General features: G+C 43.4%; 1 protein-coding gene across 3 annotated transcripts in view; it reads right to left on the reverse strand.

Moving 5' to 3' along the window:
* The window catches only part of dgki (diacylglycerol kinase, iota), a 112,011-nt gene that overhangs the window by 97,104 nt on the left and 585 nt on the right, over positions 1-14,322 (reverse strand). The window lies entirely within an intron of this gene.

Below are 14,322 nucleotides of genomic sequence, written 5' to 3' on the forward strand. Positions count from 1 at the left end.
GTGGTTGCAGCCTTTCTAGCGGCCTCTTCATGGTTCCCATTTGCCTGCGGGATCCCCAGGTACTTGTAACTGTCCTCTATGTCTGCAATGTTGCCTTCTGGTAGTTCAATCCCCTCAGTTCTGACTACCTTCCCTCTCTTTGTTACCATCCGACTACACTTCTCCAGTCCGAACGACATTCCAATGTCATTGCTGTATAGCCTGGTAGTGTGGATCAGTGAATCGATGTCTCGTTCACTCTTGGCATACAGCTTGATGTCATCCATGTACAGGAGGTGGCTGACAACTGCTCCGTTCCATAGTCGGTATCCGTAGCCAGTCTTGTTAATGATCTCACTGAGGGGGTTCAGGCCTATGCAGAACAGCAGTGGGGACAGAGCATCTCCTTGGTAGATCCCGCACTTGATGGTAACTTGTGCTATGGGCTTGGAGTTGGCCTCTAGTGTTGTACGCCACATCCCCATTGAGTTCCTGATGAAGGCTCTTAGGGTCCCATTGATCTTGTACAATTCTAGGCATTCCAGTATCCAGCTGTGGGGCATTGAGTCATAGGCCTTCTTGTAATCAATCCAGGCAGTGCACAGGTTGGTCAGTCTGGTCTTGCAGTCTCGGCTGATTGTTCTGTCTACCAGTAGCTGGTGTTTTGCACCTCTGGTATTCTTGCCAATTCCTTTCTGTGTCCCGCTCATGTATTGACCCATGTGCCTGTTCATCTTAGCCGATATGATGCCTGACAGGAGCTTCCATGTAGTACTGAGGCAGGTTATTGGTCGGTAGTTGGAGGGGACCGGTCCCTTCTTGGGGTCCTTGGGGATCAGGACCGTCCGGCCTTCAGTTAGCCATTCCGGGTGTCTCTCGTTAACTAGCAGCTGGTTCATTTGTGCTGCCAGACGCTCGTGGAGTGCAGTCAGCTTCTTCAGCCAGTAGGCGTGAACCATGTCGGGCCCTGGTGCTGTCCAACTCTTCATACTGGAGACCCTTTCTTGGATATCTGCCACTGTGATGGTTACTGGACCCTGTTCAGGGAGGTCGCTGTGGTCTGCCCTCAGATCCACTAGCCACCGAGCATTGCCGTTATGGGTTGCGTCCTTCTCCCATATGCTCTTCCAGTATTGCTCCGTCTCCAGCCTTGGTGGTGCTGTTCTCTTATTGTTCCCTTGCCACTGAGAGTACACCTTTGCTGGTTCTGTGGAGAACAGCTGGTTTATTCTCCTGCCTTCTATCTCTCTGGTGTACCTCCTCAAGCGGCTGGCCAAGGCTCTGAGTCTTTGCTTGGCAGTTTCCAAGGCCTCAGGTATGGACAGCTTGCTGTATTTCTTAGGCACCTTATTTGTCGCACCTTTCTGCAACTCTGTTAGTTGGCTAACCTCCCTCCGTGCTACTTTGATCTTGCCCTCTAGCCTCCTTCTCCATGGAGGGTACTGCCCCTTGTGGCTGTTCAACTTGTAGCCAAGCATCTCACTGATCACTGCTGCCGTATTGTAGATCAGCTTGTTAGTGTCGGTAATCGTGGTTGTAGGTATTGCCCGTAGTGCTGCATTAACATCATCTAGCAGACCTTCTGAGGGTACTTCATTTGTGTTGTACCTCGTCAATCTCTAGCTGTGAGAGCAGTCCCTTCTTTCGAATGTTGGAACACTGAGCTATATATATATATATATATATATATATATATATATATATATATATATATATATATATATATATTAGGGGTGCAACGATACACAAAATTCACGGTTCGGTTCGATACTTTGGTGTCACGGTTCGATATTTTTTCGATACAAAAAAAATGTTCATGCCTTTTTAATTTGTCATTTATTAAAATTATAAATATATATTTTAACTCAAAAGTACAGTTTTTAAATTTAACCCTAACCCTTGTGCGTGTTTTTTATTTTGACAGCGAATGCGCACCTGCGGACCACTTATGTGCAGCCCTGGTTATTTAGCTCGTCATATTGCAGCCACAGAAATTCTTTTGTCCATGAAACCATAAAGCTGCACTTTCTTTTTGCCTTATAGTCTGATTTGTCATAACTTCTCCTGCTGCTTTTACACGCGCACTCACATAAGCTCAGCGATTCTCTGCGCGATCAACCTCTCACATGTTTAAGCTTGCTGCAGGAGATTTCACTTGTCATGTTTGCATAGTAAGCTAACGATTAATAAGACAATGTCAGAGGAATTGGTGCACAAATTATCATCACTCACCAATCAGTACTGTCGCTCTCTATACACAGTTCGCACGATTGCAAAGTGAAAGCAAAAAAACAAGCGCAAATTCAAACGCGACTTCAATATGTCACATATTGACAGTGGCTCACCGATGCCAATGACATAATTACCCAGCTACATTTCTGAAAGAATGCAAAAGCATTGACATATATTTTTCCTACAATAGCCCGACGGGCAGGGAAGAGATAGATTTTGGTAGCCCGACTGGAAAGATCGCTAGCTCCGGGACGTCGGGCTAGCGATATTGCAAGCCCTGTATCTGATTGAGGAATCACTCATCTTTGGAAAAGAGAGTTTATTACAGAGAAATGGCTCTTTCCAAAATAAAAGCTATACTATACGCTTCTTCTGGGCTATATTCTCAGCAGCATAAGGAGAATCATGTGCTAACAGCTGTCTAAATGACTCGGCTAAAGTTAGTAGCATGCTTGTTGTTTTTGTCTTTGCACTAGGATGATGTCGGCGTAAATGTGCAGTCATATTTGTTGTGTTCCCACTAGTGCTTTCAGGTTAATCTCGTTGAAATGACCTTAACGCCACAACACGGCAAATCTCCGTTAACGAGCTACCGCCGATCGCTCCGTGCATGGGGCTAGACGGCCAACACGTTAACGAGCTAACTGCGCTAACACACTAGCTCCCGCCCATGTAATTGAGCATTGCATGGCACATCCAACATACTGTTTTACTTTAGTCCATGACTCGCTTACCTTCAGGGTCATACGTCACATGAAAACCAAAATAATTCCAAACGCCAGATCTGAATGAGGGTGGGGGAGGTCCATGTTGCTGAGAGCTTAACTTCTGTCTCGCTAGCTTGCCCTGTGCTCTTCCTCCTGACTATGCTGTCTGTGTTGAGCGCTCAGTGGATCTGCGCTCGACAGTGCAGCCTAGGCGGAGTAGTCGAACACAGATTCACTGAGCGCTCAACACAGACAGCATCGTCAGAAGGAAAATTGATAAAATAAATTACAAATGTTGTATTGTTCGATACATATGCATACCGAACCGAAAGCACTGTATCGAACGGTTCAATATCGATACGAATATCGTTGCATCCCTAATATATATATATATATAAAAAAAAAACACCCAGCACGCCCCTGCGGGCGGTTTATCCTTTCAAGCTCGGGTCCTCTACCAGAGGCCTGGGAGCTTGAGGGTCCTGCGCAGTATCTTAGCTGTTCCCAGGACTGCGCTCTTCTGGACAGAGATCTCCGATGTTATTCCCGGGATCTGCTGGAGCCACTCGCCTAGCTTGGGAGTCACCGCACCTAGTGCTCCGATTACCACGGGGACCACCGTTACCTTCACCCTCCACATCCTCTCGAGCTCTTCTCTGAGCCCTTGGTATTTCTCCAGCTTCTCGTGTTCCTTCTTCCTGATATTGCTGTCATTCGGAACCGCTACATCGATCACTACGGCCGTCTTCTTCTGTTTGTCTACCACCACTATGTCCGGTTGGTTAGCCACCACCATTTTGTCCGTCTGTATCTGGAAGTCCCACAGGATCTTAGCTCGGTCATTCTCCACCACCCTTGGGGGCATCTCCCATTTTGACCTCGGGACTTCTAGGTTATACTCGGCACAGATGTTCCTGTACACTATGCCGGCCACTTGGTTATGGCGTTCCATGTATGCCTTGCCTGCTAGCATCTTGCACCCTGCTGTTATGTGCTGGATTGTCTCTGGGGCATCTTTACACAGCCTGCACCTGGGGTCTTGCCTGGTGTGATAGACCCCAGCCTCTATGGATCTTGTACTCAGAGCTTGTTCTTGTGCTGCCATGATTAGTGCCTCTGTGCTGTCTTTCAGTCCAGCTTTGTCCAGCCACTGGTAGGATTTCTGGATATCAGCCACCTCCTCTATCTGCCGGTGGTACATACCGTGCAGGGGCCTGTCCTTCCATGATGGTTCCTCGTCTCCCTCCTCTTTCTTGGGTTTCTGCTGCCTGAGGTATTCACTGAGCACTCGGTCAGTTGGGGCCATCTTCCCAATGTATTCTTGGATGTTCCTTGTCTCATCCCGGACTGTGGTGCTGACACTCACCAGTCCCCGGCCCCCTTCCTTCCGCTTAGCGTACAGCCTCAGGGTGCTGGACTTGGGGTGAAACCCTCCATGCATGGTCAGGAGCTTTCTTGTCTTTATGTCAGTGGCTTCTATCTCCTCCTTTGGCCAGCCTATTACCCCAGCAGGGTACCTGATCACGGGCAGGGCGTATGTGTTGATGGCCCGGATCTTGTTCTTACCATTCAGCTGACTCCTCAGGACTTGCCTGACCCTCTGCAGGTACTTGGTGGTTGCAGCCTTTCTAGCGGCCTCTTCATGGTTCCCATTTGCCTGCGGGATCCCCAGGTACTTGTAACTGTCCTCTATGTCTGCAATGTTGCCTTCTGGTAGTTCAATCCCCTCAGTTCTGACTACCTTCCCTCTCTTTGTTACCATCCGACTACACTTCTCCAGTCCGAACGACATTCCAATGTCATTGCTGTATAGCCTGGTAGTGTGGATCAGTGAATCGATGTCTCGTTCACTCTTGGCATACAGCTTGATGTCATCCATGTACAGGAGGTGGCTGACAACTGCTCCGTTCCATAGTCGGTATCCGTAGCCAGTCTTGTTAATGATCTCACTGAGGGGGTTCAGGCCTATGCAGAACAGCAGTGGGGACAGAGCATCTCCTTGGTAGATCCCGCACTTGATGGTAACTTGTGCTATGGGCTTGGAGTTGGCCTCTAGTGTTGTACGCCACATCCCCATTGAGTTCCTGATGAAGGCTCTTAGGGTCCCATTGATCTTGTACAATTCTAGGCATTCCAGTATCCAGCTGTGGGGCATTGAGTCATAGGCCTTCTTGTAATCAATCCAGGCAGTGCACAGGTTGGTCAGTCTGGTCTTGCAGTCTCGGCTGACTGTTCTGTCTACCAGTAGCTGGTGTTTTGCGCCTCTGGTATTCTTGCCAATTCCTTTCTGTGTCCCGCTCATGTATTGACCCATGTGCCTGTTCATCTTAGCCGATATGATGCCTGACAGGAGCTTCCATGTAGTACTGAGGCAGGTTATTGGTCGGTAGTTGGAGGGGACCGGTCCCTTCTTGGGGTCCTTGGGGATCAGGACCGTCCGACCTTCGGTTAGCCATTCCGGGTGTCTCTCGTTAACTAGCAGCTGGTTCATTTGTGCTGCCAGACGCTCGTGGAGTGCAGTCAGCTTCTTCAGCCAGTAGGCGTGAACCATGTCGGGCCCTGGTGCTGTCCAACTCTTCATACTGGAGACCCTTTCTTGGATATCTGCCACTGTGATGGTTACTGGACCCTGTTCAGGGAGGTCGCTGTGGTCTGCCCTCAGATCCACTAGCCACTGAGCATTGCCGTTATGGGTTGCATCCTTCTCCCATATGCTCTTCCAGTATTGCTCCGTCTCCAGCCTTGGTGGTGCTGTTCTCTTATTGTTCCCTTGCCACTGAGAGTACACCTTTGCTGGTTCTGTGGAGAACAGCTGGTTTATTCTCCTGCCTTCTATCTCTCTGGTGTACCTCCTCAAGCGGCTGGCCAAGGCTGTGAGTCTTTGCTTGGCAGTTTCCAAGGCCTCAGGTATGGACAGCTTGCTGTATTTCTTAGGCACCTTATTTGTCGCACCTTTCTGCAACTCTGTTAGTTGGCTAACCTCCCTCCGTGCTACTTTGATCTTGCCCTCTAGCCTCCTTCTCCATGGAGGGTACTGCCCCTTGTGGCTGTTCAACTTGTAGCCAAGCATCTCACTGATCACTGCTGCCGTATTGTAGATCAGCTTGTTAGTGTCGGTAACCGTGGTTGTAGGTATTGCCCGTAGTGCTGCATTAACATCATCTAGCAGACCTTCTGAGGGTACTTCACGTAATCTTGGTAACCGGCTACGGGGGATCCAGGTTTCAAGCTTGGCCATGATCCTATTTTTCAGGTCAGTTCCTCTCGCACTCAATGATCCTTCTCCTATCGCACTTGGGGCTATGTACCCAATCTCGGGTGGGGGTGATGATATCTCCCCCCTGACCTGGCGTCCTGACTCCTCCTTGCCGTAGCATTTGTGTTGTACCTCGTCAATCTCTAGCTGTGAGAGCAGTCCCTTCTTTCGAATGTTGGAACACTGAGCTACTAGTTGTTTCGCCGTCATTGTGGATGTTGGGTATCGAAGAATCCATAGGTCCCTCATCCTATTCATGTAGCCCCTTCCGCCGGGGTTACTTGCGTAGTAGCATTCCAACAACGCCCTGTTTTCGTCCCTTGCCCACCGATGCCTTCTTGTTCCAGTAGCCCACTTTTCGTCAGGGTGCCCTGGTTCCTCAACACCTGACGCGGACCTTGTTGATCCGGGCGACGTCCGAGCCGGCATGCCTTCATATTTATCTGTCTCGCTCATGTCTGCGGTAGGCTTGCTTAGCATAGGGGGTCTAGCCTTAGGACCCTTACTGGATACAGACGCCCCAGGCAGGAATCGAACTTGCGATCCTCTGTTCCAAAGGCGTGTAGTTTAACCACTACGCTATCCAGCTGCTATATATATATATATATATATATATATATATATATATATATATATATATATATATATATATATATATATATATATATATATATATATATATATATATATATATATATATATATATATATATATATATATATATATATATATAATGAAAACTCTTCAGATCAGCCAGTACAGTTTCAACAAATTCAAATCTATACTAAACTTTATTTTAAAGTCATTTAAAGAATATAAAAACAACACGCAGAGACCACCAAAAGACGAGCGAAATTCGTAGATACTTTGTAAGTTCAGCAGAATAAAGTAAACAGAGATTGTTTTGTGAACACAGACACTGATTTAGCATCAGAATGTATCTGTGTATGTACCATTTTACCCCCTCTCTTCAAAACCACAGACGTTCTTCTGTACTGGAGACTGTTTGCATACACGGAGGCAATTTTCCCCCATTCATATTTGTAAATCTTATCCTTTAGTGCTCTTTTTTCACAGATTTATCAGTGAGTTCTCTCTCAAATGTTCTCATAAGTTACAATAAGGACAAATTAAATTAAAACTGTCATTCCAGATAACATAATAGCTATCTTGTGCAGATAATACAGGTTTGCCTTTTCTGTTTGCTCTTTGGTGAGCCTCAGACACAGAACATTTACATGCCGCTGGCCAGAAACATTAGAGGATAATTAGGGGTTACATATCCAGGGATTTTTCCAGGCTGAGAATTAGTCTTTGGGAGTAGACTACTCGAAAAAAATATATAGTTTATATATGAATAAATAAAAGCATAATTAAAAAACTAGTAATCATTTTGCCCTTACTGTCCTTTGGCTCTGACTAACACCTCTTTAATGGTGCAGGGAAAAACCCCAGCATCTCTAATGGCATCATCTTACAATACATATCTCCCACTACGTATTTCAACTATGATGCAGCTCTAAGTTGCAATTAATATTTTATATCTAATCTCAATGTGGCTATCAGTCAGTTGTGGCATAATTAATAAAGTGTTCCAGGAAGACTGCAAATATTGTAGGCATGTATATATGGGCTTTGGAGTACATTAGGACTTCAGAAAGAGTGCACAGGGATGGAGTGGGGTCATTGTGAGGTCAGGACAGAGGAGATAGAGTCTCATTTCGCTGCTATGAGCACAACTGCCGCTCTGCTAAGGCTCTGCTTTATGGGTTGTGGGAACTGTAGCGGGTTTATATAATTTTATGAGCTCTAATGCCAACTGTGTTGACAGCTAGATAATCCAAAAAATCTATAAATGCAACGCTGACCAACTGCCTGTCACAGATAACCAGGAAGTGGTTGGAGAAACATGTCACTGACTCACTTACAGATTGAGTGTCCAGCCGGCTGACTGACTAGCTAATTAAAGTAATGTCTTACAAACCAACCGGTGCACTGACTACACAGACACACACAAAGCCGCTGTCTTTTGACAGAGGAAGGGCTGTCATGCAGGCAGATGGGTGAGACATCTAAGAATAGATAAAAGGAGGGACAGCATTCTGGGAACACACACACACACTCACACACACACACACAGACAAAGTGTGACGAATGTCTGGCAGATAAGTTACACGTGCCTCATGCTGCCATAAACACACAATACCACAGCTCCTCACATACACTCACACACACGCTGGCTTTGATGTTCAACAGCATAATTTCTCAGCTCTTTCATATTGCCACATATGGTAATTCACTTCTTGGCATTGGCCACTTCAAAGCTATGTAAACCACCTTCTTACAAACCATCTCCCCTGACCGGCTAATTCCATTTCCTGCACATCATGGCTGATTCCACGAAGCAGAAAATTCACAGATTAATCATAGCCTCATCCAATAAGGTCAAAGGTCCAAACAACCCAAGACACGCCACGTTAACCGCCGTGCCAATCTGCCTTTGTCGTGTTGATAGAACAAGGCAGATTTATTTGGCGTAATTAAATATACCAGACTGTATTCTTCCAGTCCAAACATACGACCGACATACTGCGGTGGATTAGAAATACAATAAAGAAACAAACTGTTCTAACTTCAGATGTGACAAAAGAACATCATGCTAAGGAATAAGTGAAATTCCAGCAAAGAGTACCATATACACAGTATAAGTTGTTCATTAACTAAAAAAAAGAAAAAGAAAAAGAAAAAAAATGGCAGGTTTTCTAACCATCTGGCATTTCATTTCCACATTCTTCTTCTCTGAAATACTCGGTGCACAGTAGCAAACAGTGGCTGAGTAACATGAGCCAAATTCTCTGCTTTGCAAACAAAAATAATCCAACTAGGGATTCCAGTGAGGCCATTTACAGTTTATGAGCACTGAATACAGCTACTGGAAGCAGCTATAAAGGGACAGGGTGGACAAGGTCATTATTTGGTTCATCTTTTGTCATTCCACTTTCCTCCCAGAACTTTTACTCTCAATTCCGGTGTAATATTCCAATATACTCGGTATATATTAATCTCTATACAGAGAAATCTGCATTTCTATATATGTAGAATATCTAGGCCAGAGTTTGGGTAAATCTTCTGGTTTCTAGTTGCATTACTCAATCAAGTTTGAGCCAAGTGTCTGATAATCATCATAAAAGAGCAATCACACTTGCCAAAATTTCATCTCACACCAACAACTATCTGTTGATGAATGACAGGTTTTAAGGGTATCGGCATTTATAAAACACAAGATAACCTTACAAGTACTCGTCAGTTGTTCCTGTTGTATAAACTAACTGTATTAGTATATTAACCAGATGAAAACAGGGTAACTAATGCCTAATAACCTAATAAAAACACAGTTAAATTGTTCCCATTTCTTTTTACGTAAAAAAATGTTGCATTTTTAAATTAAACAATCGCCAGCTCCTTGGACTACACCACCTTATTTTGGTGTAGTATGGCAGACCACAGGTCATTACTTAATGAGAGTAGGAACTCCTTATTTTTGGCAAAAATTATGATCAGAATTACTCACAGGCTATGGAAAATTGTGTATTTACTAAACTAAACTGTCTCACATTTAAATTGTTGGGATCTTATCACCTTTGCCAAGACAACAGCCAGCTGCTGTGCATCACTTAAAGCAGGCCAGTTCAATGGGTCCTGAGAGATCTGGAGACAAAAAGCAGCAAGTACCGGTAGTAGTTCTTCCACAGGTTCTTCTATGGAAACTGCTGGGTTTTACCTATCGAAGTCATCTCAGCTAGAGCTGAACCTAACAGCGAGCAAGTTGGTCAATTACACGGGCCTAGAGAAGAGTCAGAAACTGCTGGTCCCTAGGGGAAACGTTTATTCTCTGACCAGTTGTTGCTAGGTTAAACTGGTCCAAAAAAAATGGTGATAACATCAAAAACCTCCCTGAGCTTTCTTTAGTCGCAATCAGATTATCACATTCACCTTTAGTTTCCACAGAAGACACCACTGCATCTGTAAACCCTCACTAACTGCAGTAGTGAAACCAAAAAAAATCGGCGACGAAAAAGGGAAACCTTCAAAGTAAAAGTTAATCACTGCTATCTAGGAGCAACCAAAGCAAACGTAAGAAGGTTTTGGGTGCACCACTTTCACCCAGCGAGAGCAAGCAACCTCCCGCAAACACTCCCCAACCAATCTTTCCCTCGCAACCATTGGTTACCATGGGGTAATTGTTTTCATAATCACTGGAAGCTAGGGCTGCTCGATTATGGCAAAAATGATAATCACGATTATTTTCACTGAAATTGAGATCACGATTATTTGATGATATTTATTTAACCCTTTAAGACCTACTATAGAACCAAGTCCACCAGAGCTTATATTATTTTTATTTATTTTTTTTACATGCTGTAGTGCCATTTGTGGGAGCATTTCAAGTTGCTATACATCAATACAACTGTTATAGCCCATATTTTAATAATATGTATGCATTAAGTCCATAGTAATTACATAAATTGCAAAAAAGTGCAATAAACTACAAAAAAAATTGAAAATCGCTTTTGTTTTGTTTACATATATTTCTACTTGGAGAAATTTAAGAGGTTTATCCCTCAAAACTTTAAATACAATAAAGTTGCAAAAAATAGTTTCCCACCACAGGAAATTTATTTTGAGTGTCTTACAACAACAACAATCTTTATTTATAGAGCACATTTAAAAGCCTTGGGCATACCAAAGTGCTTTACATAAAACAATAAAAGGTTCAAACATTGATAACGGATAAAAAAAATAAAAAATAACGAGTTATGTTCATAGATAAAAGCTACCAATAAGAATGACTACAGCACATGGGTAATAGCAAGATAAAAGCTGTACCACCATAATAAAAGACACCAATAGAAAGATAGGAGGGAATTAATACAAGAGGTCAATAGGTCACAGCAACCAAACAAACAAACAAACAAACCAGCAATTAAAAGGTGGAGAAGGCAAGTTTAAAAAGATATGTTTTAAGCTGTGATTTAAAAGAATGAATAGAATCAGATGCCCGGATGCCAATCGGGAGATTGTTCCACAGCACAGGTGCAACAAGAGCAAACGATCGATCACCTCTAGTCTTAAGTCGAGATCTGGGCTGAGCCAGCAGTAACTGTGACGATGACCTTAAAGCCCTAGCAGGAGCATAAGGGTTTAAAAGGTCCTTAAGGTAGCTGGGTGCAGTGTTGTTAGTAATTTTAAAAGTAAACAACAAAATTTTAAATTGAATACGATATTTGACAGGCAACCAGTGCAGATTGGCAAGGACAGGAGTAATGTGGGCAAACTTGCTGGTTTTGGTTAGAATGCGAGCTGCAGCATTCTGAACTGTCTGTAATCTCTGTAAAAGGGAAGAGTGTTTTATTTTGGAGATACAGCAATTTTTATATACTGCAGGAAAAACAAAAAACAATCCTATGATGCAAATTTGCAAAGAAAACAGCAGGTGCATCATTTCACTGTGGGAAGTGTTACGAACAGCTGATAGGAACGGCAAAGCGTGTTTCTGGAATATTATGCTTTTGTTCCTGCAAGCGCTTTTTATGCAGTTTTTGCAAAGCTATATGTGGAACGAAACCGTGACCGAGGACAAGCTGATGGCATCAGATGTAAGTACAGCTCCTCCGGTTTCATATGCAAAACAAATTATTGCGCTAGCTTACACGGTTCAGGTTCTACAGGGATTTAAAAATAGTTACGCAAAACGGAGCGTGCTGCTCTGACCGGCTTTAAAGGGTTAACAATGACTTTAAAAAAATAATATAAAATAGTGTGCAACACCACTGAAGTTTTTTTTTTTTTTTTAAACTCTTTTCAACCAACGGCAGTCACTCTCCAAATAACTTCTGCTTAGCTTTCTGAGCTTCCCTCGGGTCCTCTTAATCAGCAGTCTCCACCCTTTTTTGCGCCACGGACGGTTTATGCCCGACAATATTTTCACGGACCGGCCTTTAAGGTGTCTCGGATAAATGAGGGAGGGGCTAATAATCGGCTCAGTCATTTTTAATGATCGTTGAAAGCCCAGATCATAATCGTGATTAAAATTCGATTAATTGAGCAGCCCTACTGGAAGCCAAAAGTGTGACTTAAAATAGTTCCGATCAAGCTCTGAACTGTTTTACAGAACAATAAATCTCAAATACTGACTCTTCCTCACAGGCACAAAATGTCTGGAGAAACACCATTTTTAAAAAAAGTACTACTTATGAACATTTGACTCGCTATATTTGACTCAGTTAAGTGCAATAAAATGGATCCATGTCGAGCAAATAATCAAACACCACCACTTCCTTGACTATCACATAATAATAACACAACTTCTGCCAACTAAGACTTCTGCTGGCTGAACACGATTCTTCACATGACGTCATCCTTTCCTCCAGAGTCCATAAAGCAGACGAGGGTTTGATATGTTCAGTGTACCAAACCCATCAATGCTCCGGTTTACTGCTGCATTTTCTACTGAGGCAACACTTTTATCACAACAAACTACTCCTGCAGTCATAAAATTGGAAAAAGGCAAGCCAGCTGCGGCACTCCCCAGGAAACACAATCTCCTGGAAACCTCACTTAACCAAAGATGGTTTCCCCTCGGAACAGAGACTCCGTAAATGATGACACAATAAACACAAAGGAGTTGTGAGTCTCTGTTGTCTTTGCCTTACACTGTTTAAAAAGATCATGCACACTCCAAACAACAACAACAACAAAATGGGTAATTATCATCTGTCGAATGGATTGTAATAGGATTATTATAATGTACCAGCACTTTTTAAAATGAGATGAATTGCATTCCTCAAAAAAAAAAAAAGGAATGGTTTATTCAACTGTAATGTGTTTACATGGGGAATATTTAATCTGACTGGGTCATTAATTACTGGGGCAATAAAAGGCTTACAGTAATTATCCTGCACCCCCACCCCACCCCCACCCTCCACCCAGGTTTAAAAAGAAATAATTTATCAAATGCAGCCATAATTTTTAATTTACAGTTTTTATTCTTTGTGTTGACGAAGACCAAATGTGATTTACAACTTTAAAATGAATGAATTTCAATAGGAGGGGATGTCTCACCATGGAAACCAAGAAAAAGAAGTGGCAATCGGTGTGTTTTCACCCAAAAACATGATATTTTTCTAATCAGAGTAGATTTTATTCCCTTAACTGATCAAAGTAGGTTTTATTGACCAAGCTGTTTTGTGACCTTCAATCTAACTAAGTAGTTTTTAATCCCTAAACAGAGTCATTTTTACTTGATGATTAAAATCTACGAGTCAAAGTGAGGTCGACAGTGCAAGTTGCAAAATGACTCACTCAACCTCTCCTGCAAACCCTCCCACATTCAAAATGTGAACGCCATCGACATCTGAAAGTGAAAAATATTAATTTCATGACACAAATCAGTACATACGAGCACAGAGTCACCAGATTAGAGGTCGTGACCCTTTCTTATCAATTTTCCCAAGCAAAGATTTAATAGTGCTGAAGGTAAAAATTATACTTCACTTTATCACACTGCCCCAAATCAGACACAAACAAGTTAGTCGAACACAAACAAGCTGAAATGATTGATTTGACCCCCAACTACAGATCATTTCCAGCAGACACATAAACACAAAGCCTAGACAGAAAGACAGACAGATAGACTGTGTGAACGTGTGGACTTGGGATCTGGCCAGTTTTCACTATCAACTGCAGCTGCCAGTCACACTGGGGTGTCAGGATGCTGCTGGCATTCACGCGCACACGCACGCACACACGCACGCACACACACACCACAAATCAATACAGCTTCACTCCCTCCCCCTCCTCCACACTGTTCCAGCACCACAGGGACATGCACACATTGTTGTGTATGTAAAATTGTTTTTATCCCTCACTGATGGGGCTAAAATGCCCTGGCTTTTGTGCGCATATCAGTGCTGGGGCTGTCAACAGCAGCATGGTGAGCACAGCCTGGGACAAGGCAGGGTTATCATAACTATGACATGTGAGAATTTAGCTTTTCAGCTATGAGCTGAAGTATGCACCACTCAGTGTGTGTTTATGTTTACAAGATTTAGCTAGCATGGGTGTAATTCTTGCAGCAGCTTTAGCCTT

This window comes from Rhamphochromis longiceps, linkage group LG17 (genome assembly GCF_057381845.1).
Source record: "Rhamphochromis longiceps isolate RC_006_pf linkage group LG17, R_longiceps_female_GT1.1, whole genome shotgun sequence".
Taxonomy (NCBI): domain Eukaryota; kingdom Metazoa; phylum Chordata; class Actinopteri; order Cichliformes; family Cichlidae; genus Rhamphochromis; species Rhamphochromis longiceps.